Source organism: Xiphias gladius, chromosome 11 (assembly GCF_016859285.1).
Source record: "Xiphias gladius isolate SHS-SW01 ecotype Sanya breed wild chromosome 11, ASM1685928v1, whole genome shotgun sequence".
In the NCBI taxonomy this organism is placed as follows: Eukaryota; Metazoa; Chordata; class Actinopteri; order Istiophoriformes; family Xiphiidae; genus Xiphias; species Xiphias gladius.
In genome coordinates this window covers 5,416,757-5,428,358 of record NC_053410.1, presented here as the reverse complement: position 1 = coordinate 5,428,358, position 11,602 = coordinate 5,416,757, and positions in this window count along the sequence as shown.

Genomic DNA, 11,602 nt, shown 5'->3' with positions numbered 1-11,602 from the left:
AACAGTGCCAGAAAAGCAGAACTGCAAAAAGCACACAGATGTCATTGGTTGTACTTGTTTTTCGACGAGTGTACACGGGGTATCTTAGAATAATTTAAATATTTTTTAATCATGCATGTATTACGTTCTATCACTTATCTGTTTTATCACAATGTTTCCCCTTCAACAGTCTGTTATCGTGTGTAACAACAGCCTCTGTCTCTTACTTCCTGTCAAGGGTTAGAAGGGTTATTTGACAGAGGGATGGAGTCTCTTACAGTCACAATAATCTTATAGTTTCCCCTTGCATGCTTTGTGTGATTTTGGGAGATGTTTAAGAGCAAAAATATTTAAAAAAAAAAGGGTCAAGTATTGTACTTAAAGCTGAAAATAAAACCACTTGAAGTAAGCAGTTAGCTGCTTCATGCTTAATTTAAGCCTTTCACACAACTGCACAGAGCCAGTCTACTTTCCTTTTTAATGAACGTGTTAGATTAGGGATTTCTATGATTCACAGCTTGTGAGGTTGGGTATGACAAAATGTATGTTAAAGCACAACTAACCCACAAACAGGAAGGTGCCCCTCCATTGCAGCTACAGTGCACTCTTTACATTTGCAAGCTCTGTTTATCTATCAGGGTTTAGAGGCAGAAATTATGAATCACTTTGCTGCTTCCAATCGTTTTGTTTACTTCAGTTCAAAGAGCTATTAGTCACTGATTCTGTAGTTTGTTCACTTTTTATCTAAGTTAAGAAATCGCACCACTCTTCAAATGCACTTCGGTAGGTAGATCAGCAAGTCATTGCACTGATTCTGACTTTTAAAGAGACTCTTCAAGCTGTTCAGAATTCAGTTCAGAACAAAATGAACACTTTAGATGCACTGTTTATAAGGTGAATAGCTCAGCAACCAACTATGTGCAACAGAGTTAACATGTTATGATCATTCATGTTGCTTTTGCGATATTTCAGGATTTCAGGTTTTAACCAGGGAGTAATTATGGCTGAGCTGAAAACTGCCCTCTCTTGCACCAGTACGGGGCGCTCTAAAAGCCACTGGTTCTGTCGGTGACAATGGTGATTCAGAATAGCCAGTTCAGTTTGAAGATTCGGTATGAAAGATTCATTCAGACGTGCACCAGAACAGTTAAATCACTTTGCTCATACAGTACCGTGGGGAATATAGGCCTTTAAATACAAACTACTTATCAGTCTGTAAGCCTGCAAAAAATCCTGCCTGACCTTGTTTAGAGAAAAAATGCACCCTGATGAAAACAGTTAGGTACATAAGTAGTTGGACAGTGACACAATGTTATTGTGATAATTTTTTTTCTCTGTACACCATCACAATGGATTTGAAACGAAGCCTTGAAATGTAGACTTTCAGCTTTAATTTAAGGGGGTTTAATAACAATATTGCATTAATTGTTTATGAATTAAAGCCATTTTTATACACAGTCCCTTGTTTTCAGAGGCTCAAAACTAATTGAACAAACCAACAGAATTATAAATATAAGGTTTATTTTTAATACTTGAATGCCTTGAGAAGCTCTTGGGTTCCTTTCACAGTATGTTTTTGGTCATCATCCATCTGTACTGTGAAGCACCCTCCCATCAGTTTTGCAGCTTTTGGCTGAATCTGAGCAGATAGTATAGAACTATACACTTCAGCATTCATCCTGCTACTTCTATCAGCAGTCACATCAACAATAAACACCAGTGACCCAGTTCCATCGGCAGCCATACATGGCCGTGCCATAACACTGCCTCCTCCATGTTTGACAGATGATGTGGTGTGTTTTGGATCATGAGCCTTTCCTTTCCTTTTCCTAACTCTTCTCTTCCCATCATTCTGGTGCAACTCAATCTTGATTTCATCTGTCATCTGTGAAGTCTAATCTGGCCTTTCTGTTCTTGAGTGTTACCAGGGGTTTGCACCTTGTGGTAAACCCTCTGTATTTACTTTAATGAAGACGTCTCTCGATTCTAGACTTTGACAATGATACGCCAACCTCCTCCAGAGTGTTCTTGAAATGACTAGATGTTGTGAATGTCTTTTTTCACCACAGAAATAATTCTGTGATCCTCCACTTTAGTTATCTTCCATGGTCTTCCAGGCCTTCTGGTGTTGATGAGCTCACCAGTGAATTCCTTCTTTTTAAGAATGTACCACATTGTAGATTTTGCCACTCCTAAAGTTTCCGCCATCTGTCTGCTAGGTTGGATTAATTCTTTCAGCCTATTGATGGCCTCCTTCATTTGCATCCACACCTCTTTGGACCACATATAGAAAGTTCCTATGAACAGCTAGCAAAGGCGAATTCGACACCTGGAATCAGCTCCAGACCTTTCATCCGGTTAATTTGTCATGAAATAAGGAGGGAACAGGCCACAGCTGGCCATCAAACTTATTGTCAGTCAATTGTCCAATTACTTTTGAGCCTCTGAAAATGAGGGGCTATGTATAAAAATGGCCGTAATTCCTAAAACGGTTAATGCAATATTTTTGTCAAACCCCTTGACTTAAAGGTGAAAGTCTACACTTCAATCAAATCTTGATGGATTCATTTCAAATCCACTGTGGCGGTGTACAGAGGCAAAATTACGAAAATTGTGTCACTGTTCAAATACTTATGGACCTAACGGTACATGTTCAGTCATGTCATGAAACAGAAAGCGGCGGAGTGGTGAATCAGAAAAAGAAAGAAAAAGAGAGAGAAGTAGAAAACTAAGGCTAAAGGTGGGATAAAGACGCTCAAAAAATGCCAGAAGTTAATAAATGTACAGTAGGTGTGAAAGGGAAGAGTAAACTCAGTTATCCAGACTGCACTGTGTCATGCCTACCCCCCAACCACGCTCCAACAGGGTTATATTTGTTCTATTGGAGCTGTCAAAGAGGCGTTGTGGGAAATATGGGAAATAGCCATTGTAGCAGAGATAAACCAGAAATTGCAAACACTTTGAGAATTCCTGGAATGCATTTACCATTACAGATAAGAATATTGGAGAATGCGTGCACTATATCATCAGTCACCCCCCCCCACAAACACGCACGCCTTTAAAAAAAAAAAGTCTTTGCTTCTGTTTTATGTTCTGATGCACCCTAGATGTCATTTCATAGGTATTTCCAACCTGACATGAATACAGTTATGGTGGAAACTGAATATCTGAGACTGTGGCTGTGTCTACGGCCTCTACAAACAGTAGGTCCTCCCCTGAGGTGTCATCGGGGAAAGTTACTGTACAGTGTGCCGGTAAAGGTCATAAGGATCATGTATCCCGCGAACCCCCCCGCAGCTACAGAGGCTTGCAGTCTGTGCATGAGCATTAAGATTAAAGTCTGGCATGCCAGCGCAGGGGCGGACGGTGCCTTCACCAGATCTTGCGGCAGAGGCGGAGGAAATGTGAACACGAGGATGCCGTCTGTCCGTATAACGTGGCACATCCTGCAGAGAAACCCCCACACTCCCAGGTACATGAAATCCATGACTGAGCTTTGGGAGCTAAAATACAGACACAACCGGCACAATTATACATGATGCGCTTACACAACTGACGAATGAAATGATTTGTTTTATGGCCACTAATTCCTGAAAACCATATAAAAATGCATTTTAAATATTTCAAACACTGAAATTTTGCTCCCCCTACTGGACTTTAAATGATTTCAATAATTCATGTGAGTTTATGAATGATTGTGCTCAGGGTGACTTTTTAGCCACTGTTAAACACCATAGTTCTTCAGTTATGCATTTTCTTTTTTCAGGCATTTTATGCCTTTTTTTAGATAGCAATAGTGGAGAAGTAACAGGAGACAAGGAAAAGAGGTTTTTGGACACACATATACTGTATATCCACCCCTTCCAATTTCTCTTATTTTGTGTTTGATAGTTCTTGTAAATGTTTGCCATTAACTCCAAGATATTCCTGGATGTCAGAAGCATGTCACGATATCATTTTCAAATAACTGCATAAATTACAGTGAAAAGACTGATATACAGTATGTATTAGTTGATTAGGATGACTGAGATGGACTAGTGACAAATTGTTAATAAGATGGAAAATTACTACCAAAAAGATTTGACATTAGTGTGTCCAAACAAAGGGAAGTTACACTGAATTTATTAAAAACTCTACACATATACTGGATGTTGATTCTTCAGGAATGAATGCGGTTTTTGTGAAACACTCCAGCACCAACAAGGTTTTGGCTTGATTGAAATATTTTAGCATCACTTAAAGTCTTTAAAGTATCATATTTGTTCTATTTCATGACAATCATGTGACATATTGAGACCAAAAGCACGTGCACACCCGAACATTACACCCATACGTGAGTGTTGAGCCTCTGAGAAACAGTCAGATGTATACAGTGGGTGTTCAAAGATTTCCTACCTTGCCTGAAAAGCTACACCGAACAACTCATTCCTTGTACAGCCACATAAAATGAGAGATTTTAAAGAAAGAAAGTAGAGAACACGAGACGAACACCCCTCATTGCATCCCATTACATCTGTCTTTAGGGCGATAGCCATGCTTTTTTGAGTCTTATATTTAGGCCGCAATCAGCCTCCCATTCAATGCCCAGGCTGTGTAACAGAAGTGGTTTGAGGGACTTAATGAGAAGGGCTGGGTGATTAGAGGGTGGAGTATCCCTCCTAAAAACAAACAGGTTGTGAGGAGCTGCTGTGACGTGGGAGGTTCGCAGACGAGAGAGCCACTCCGCTGCTGAATCTCTCCACATCCACGTCAGCGGTTGTGCCCGCGGAGGACTAAATGTTTCTGCGTGTGCCTACATGGTTTTTGAGCGCAGGTACTTAATGAGTGAGTGTGTGCACCGACGAATGTTTCGGTGCAATCATGTGCACCTGATGGTATCGTCCGTGAATGTGACGTGGGGCAAGGTGAGGGGGACTTCCTCCCAAACACAGGCCTCTTCTGGACAAGCTGTGGTCGTGCTGCCTTATATTTTAATATTGATTTAAAAGCTAAAGAAAAGGGCAAAGAAAACAAGTACGTATTAAAAAGCTTTTTAAAAATGTACACTGATTTGGTATCGGTTTCAATTAAAAATGAATTGTTAGAGGTTTTATGAACATTTGTACTACAGCAGTTGGTTGACTGTAGAGGTTAGTGTGCATTGTCGCCACTGAACAAGAAACCGAAGAACCAGCTGAAGAAAACTTTAACTTAAGGGATCTGTAATGCATTGAAGTTTTTGAAGTAAATCACAAACCCGTCAGATATCTGGCTGTTTGGTAAACCGCCATTTGTCGCGCAAAAAGCAGAGCAGAAGGCCGGCTTTGTGCAGGCGCGCTGCTCTGCGCGGCGGAGGAACAGCCAAGCTTGTGATGACTGTTTACTCAGCCCCACTCCGACCGAACACTGCCACTATTCATCCCACGCCAACTCACTGAGGAGCCCAGCGGAAAACTGGACAGACACACACATACAGCAGACGTACAGAAATGTCCCACCAGGTCAGAAATCTGAATTTGGTAGTATACACTAAACAGTCTCTCTCAGGAGAAAGGACAGTAGCGTTAATATCTAGTCATCAAACAATGTGATTTGAGTTACTGACTTGTGTATAACAAGCATACATAAAGTTTTACCTAAGCCCTACACCAGACTGGTGGCCTGTTGAAGTTGTTTCCCCCCCTTTGACCAGTGTATACTGGGATATCCTCTATTCTACAAGTGACCTTCAACGAGTGTAATCTGTTATAAAAAAAACCCGAATCTTTTCACCCGGATTTTAACGCAAAAAATGTCTTTGTTTGTTTTCTCTCTCCCGCTCTCAGACACGCACGCACACAAAGGGGAGTCTGTACCTTGGAGGATGTGGAGGAAAAGTTCTGCGAACTGTGAGAGGAAGGTGTTCCGAGAACTGCAGGAGGAATATAAACAGAAACACCTTAATTCCAGAAACTACAGTGTGACAGGGGGGAAAAAAACAGAAAAAACCAAATGTAAAACCCCTAAATCACTACCTTAAAACATTCAACTTCAAGTTTGAATAAATACAAATAAGATCATTGCTCAAAATGACTCCTGATGACACTCCTATCAAACGCCACATACCTACATACATGCATTACATGTATTACATTACATTAAGAAGTAGTGTTAAGTACATATATATACACATTGTAACATTATATGTATATGTATGTATATAGATTTATATATATATAATAAATATATATTATATATATATATATAGATATTTTTTTAATTTAAACTGACAGCTTCTTATTGCCTCACATGCAACTAGAAATAAAAAGTACAATGGCTCCATCTTGTGGACAGATGTCGTCTGTCCCGAGGTGAACTGTAGTGTTGCTAGAATATTCTTTTAGACTCGTGGCCTTGATGACAGTGAAGAATGTGATCACCGGAAAAAATGGACACAGAAATAATGATAATAATAATTATCATTCCGTCTGTAAGGACTGGTGGTGAGTCAGCGGTCCTAAAAAGTGAACTGATTGCAACTTTAGCGTACATTTCATATCCTGCGTTGTTACTCAAAGAGTTCTGGGATAATCCTACTTGACCAACATCCTCAGATCTTATCATTATTGTCCTAAGATTACAAAAAATATGAGAATAAAATGGTGAATGTGAGGTTTTCAAATGAAGGACTGAAGGACAATTCGCCTTTATTCTAGTGGGAAGCTGACGCGCAATTGGACATCAAATAAAGGCGGGAAAGCCGCACATTCATAACTCTGATGCAGTCTCATCATTTTAAATTCTGTGAATATTCCTCAAAATAAAAAGGCATTAATCTGATTGGCATAGTTTGCGTTGTGTTTAAGACGCGTTTCAAATCGTTGAGTTCACAGGGCATTTAATATGAACTTGGAAAATAGAGGTGTCATTCTTTTCGTCACAAGTTATGACTTACCATATTGTGGGTGAAATTTTATGTTTGACGTGAACACTGAAATGAAAAAAAGGCTAATAATGAATTAATTTATAGCCATGAAACACAGAGAAACATCTGGACACTTACGAGATGTACCCAAACACTGATCTACAGAAGTAAAAATAATATAAATAATAAATAATACATTTACTATAGATATGAGTTGAGGAGATATGAAATCATGTATTATACTTATATTTGCATGGAATTCTAAGGCAGTTGTCCCCAACCTGGGGGTCAGGCCCTGCCAAGAGCTCCAAAGATAAATCTGAGAGGTCACAAAATGAGTAAACAGATAAGAAAGAAAACAAAACATCTGGTTTTCTTTTTTTTTTAATTTTTTTTTTTTTTTTTCATATACTAGATACTTCCACCCTTTTGGGTCACTAAAAATCCCTCAAATTAAACAATCTGACAAGGAAAGATTAGAGCTCACTTTTTGGTTGACGTTCACGTTCACAGTAAGGCAACGAAAACCTCCAGTGAAGGGTCAAAAGAAGCTGTTGCTCTATTTGAAGTGGTCATTAGAAATAAAGTTTGGGAACCACTGCCCTAAAGTGCTCATTAAAGCATCATTGCTTTGATGACACTGAAATACAATCCTGTCTCTTCTTCTTCGGATCTCTCCTCTGTCTCCTGCCGTCTCAATCCCCTTGGTAGGAGAATATGGAATAGAAGGAGACAGGAGACAGATGGGGAAAGGTCTTGTAGCAGGTGGTGAGGTGAAGACTTGTAACAACAGCGCCGAGAAACCCCAGTAAACAGCTTAACATGATTGGGTCTGGTAGGTGTCCTCCCTCTCCAGCTTTATCTGTCAAATCACGCTGCTGAACTGCGGCCCAGCTTCACTTCACTTTGATCTCAGCCTAAAGGCATTTAGGAGCAAAAGTCTGGGAGCTTTCCATATGTGCCACTGGACCAGGGAGGTCAGCAGTGCCAAGTGGGCCCTGACAGATCATCACCTGAATATTCCTAGAGGGACGTGGGGAACAGTGACATGAGAAGGAGAGGCTGAAACTTCCAAGCCCACCAAGTTTCTGCTGGTGCGACGCTTCGAACCCGAGCAAGTTACCCGTCAACCAAAACCTGCGCGGTGAAAGCGCTAAACGGCAGGAGATGGCTCGGCAGACCACTTCCGGCAAATAGCTCGTAGATAAACTGGAGTTTGTCTAGAGTCACCAGACAATGTTTAGCTGTAAATATCTGACTTGTCTAAGCTCTCTACAAACAGCCACCACAGAAAATTAAGCATTTTATTGTTTCCCCCCTACATATCATAATGGGAGTTATAGCTGGATCAACAATTCTGTATCTGCTTTTGTATTTTTGTATCCCTGCCTTTGACATCTTGACACGTTTGCTCTACGTACTATTAGTGCGTAGGTGGCAGTAATTATGTGAGTTTTACACTGTTGATATGTGGAGACGGGGTTTGAGTTGGAGTGGGAAGGGTGCTTTTTGTATTGTGCAGAGCTGGAAATATGTTTGGAATGAACGAGGCACCTGCCCAGGTGCTGCGGATGGAAGCTAGTAGCTGTATCTGGAGCAACACATCACGTCTTTTTCCTTTGCCTGAGATGTGCCTTTATACACCATCGCTGACAAACCATATTAGTAATATAAAACAACACTGGAGGGAGAAAATACATATTTACATTCAGCTATGGGATTTAAAACAACATATCTAGCTCTAATATGCTGATACCTGTGAGTTAATTGTGTCAAATATTTCGTATAATGCAACAGTTAATATTACATGACCGGTTACCAAAAGGTGTGTGAATCCTTCCTGTGATTCACACATATTTTCAGTTCCTGACCTTTCCTGCTGCGGGCCTTTTGCAAACTGCAACAGGTGCAGGATAATGTAGATCAGCACTTGTGCTGCATTTAAGAAAGTTAATCTGTAAATCAGATTGGGAGCATTCACATTGACATCTATCTCACTCCATATGGACCATCTGGCCAACGGCACCACCGACGGCAGTAAAATCACGACTCTTTCTGACGATAAGAGGATAAGGCCCTCAGTCTGTCTGTGTGTGTGTGTGTGTGTGTGTGTGTGTGTGTGTGTGTGTGTGTGTGTGTGTCAGTTAAGTGTATGTTAATCTTTACTGGTGCCCTGCACTGACTTTGCCATGCTTGCTTAGCACCTCGGCGTGCAGACTGAGTTGTCAGAGAGCAGGCAGAGGCTCCGCTCTACTTCTAGCCGGTTTCGAAGTTCCTGTTATTTGGCGAATAAGTGAAGAAGACGGCGGCAATGTACCGATCAGCCTCTCTGGAAGACAAGGAACTGATGGCTCTGTATGGAGGGGAAAGAGACCCTTACTTCGTCAGAGATGAGGACTGTACCAGTGAGGTGAGGCTTTAAAGACTCCTGAGTTCCGGCTTGTTTTAGTTAATAAGCTAATAAACTACCTGCAAAATATGGAAAACCTATAATTCAGCATGGAAGAGATCTACAAGACTCTAATAAGATTTGTGCATATTTCACTCCATTACATACATATATATATATATATATATATATATATATATTTAATAGGTACGCTATATAGAGTTTATTAGTTTCATGCAGAGTAGGAGAATTTAATATAAGCTACAATATATTTACTTGAAACCAAACAGTTTTGTAGTTGAAAGTATACTTAAATATGTTGCCGTATATTTTTTTTCTTACATGGCAAATGGTCGAGAGAGACTCACTATATTCATATTTACTATCTAGAGCCCACACACCTATGTCACATATACAGCCATTCGAAAATAATGTTTAAAGAGAACCACTTACAATGATTAAATATCTCTCCAATACTTGATCAACTTGCTCTTTTATAACACCTATTTTGACAAAAGGTAAAACACAGTACAGACTATTTTTGTCATTGGTCACATTGGTTTAAAATGTTTACCACGGTAAAAAAGAAACATAATGAGTCATTTTCACCCTCACAGGATTATAATTTTACTAATAATTAAACAGGAAATTGTTATTAGATTATGGGGTATCATGTTGATGCTATTAAATTGTATGGATCCACCAAATGACATAATGCTTACAATTTTTAACATTTCAGGAGTATGATCTGGATTCAGAGTGCAGCGAGGAAGGAAAAGGTGGCAGAGGCCTTCGCAGCTCTCTGTCCCTGGAAATCTACGGCCTGCAGAAGGAGCAGCAAGTTTACTTCTCCAACCAGGAGTACTACAGGAGGCTGGAGGAGCTGAAGAACGCTCACCTGAGGAACATGGCCGAGCTGGAGAGGATGTACATCAGTCATGGCAGGGAGTGGCATGGAGAGGGGGACGATGGAGGTCTGGCCAGAGGGAGAAACAGCGGGGCCAGACAGTCAATCAGGTTATATATGTCCTATGATCCATGAACAAACGGAAGCAGGGAAAAGGACAAACTACATGCTGCACATGCAAGATGTTTAGAACTTAATATCAAACGGATTTTGCAGTTTTAAAACTATACTAATGTTTGTAAAATAAATGAAAAATAAATAAGTAAATACACTTTTTCAACTGTAGATAATCACAGAGAAATAAAGGAATCACTATTGTAAGCAAAGCAATAAAATATGTTTTAAGATGACACTTAAAGATAACATTCATGAACCCGCTTCCCATACTCCTTCCTCAGGCTTGTCTCGTAGAAGTTTCACTTTTCATGCAGTTGTTGTTCAGTTGTCCAAACAAATGCAGGTCAGATGCGAGTGACTGTGTGTAACATACGGAAACGCTGAGAGGCCAGTGAGAAAAAAAAACTCTGGTAATCCATTTTTTAATTTGACCTAAATCGTTTTCTCTCCTGTGTTTATGACTCACTTTCTATTCCTCCGTGAAAACAGGTGAAAACAAAAACTTTCGGCTGGTGAATTTTTTTTGTCAGGATTGTAGGTATGTTATTATTTTCAGTCTTTTCTTTATTTTTATTTTATAACTTTTACGATTATTTATATATTTATAAGATAAAGATAAGTAAACTTTCAATAATGAGCTAACTAAGTCAGAAAACAAATTGGGATTGAAACCCTAATGTCCTGGGTCAAAGTCCTGTGCTTGACCCATTCATCCACCATGACCTGCTCAATGTGAGCTTAATATATGTACCCTAGAAATGAAAAATCGCCTGGAGGAAAACATGAATGCTCTTAGTACTATTTAGACTGGGGTAGATCTGCACTTCAGCCTCTTGTGGCAGAAAAGAGTATTACAAAACAAACTTTTTTTTTTTAATCTTCCAAAACTTTTTTTTTCCACCTGTTTGCACAGGTGAACAAAAAAATCAGGAACTTTATAGAGATTATCCTGATAAAAATTTTTTTTCCACCAGTCCTTAAGTCATAAACACAGGAGAGAAATGAAAGGAGAGCAAACTATTTAGATCAGACTTTGAAAATGGATCACCAGAATTTTTTTTTCTCTCTTACTTCTCAGGGCTTCCCTACTAATATATTTTTTAGAAGGTTAAAAGTTGCCTTTTTCCCTGTGAGTACAGCTATACTAAGGATTTGTAGCCACTTTCAGTAAGTGGTTACTTTGCCAATAGTGTTAATGTCTCCCTCTCGCTGATATCTAATCTCCGAACCTGCAGTAGCTGCCCTGCCAGGAAACTCGAGAGGATCAATTCCCAGGAGGAGTTGGACTTCCATGAGACGTCAAGTGGTTCTGACCAATCAGAGCTCT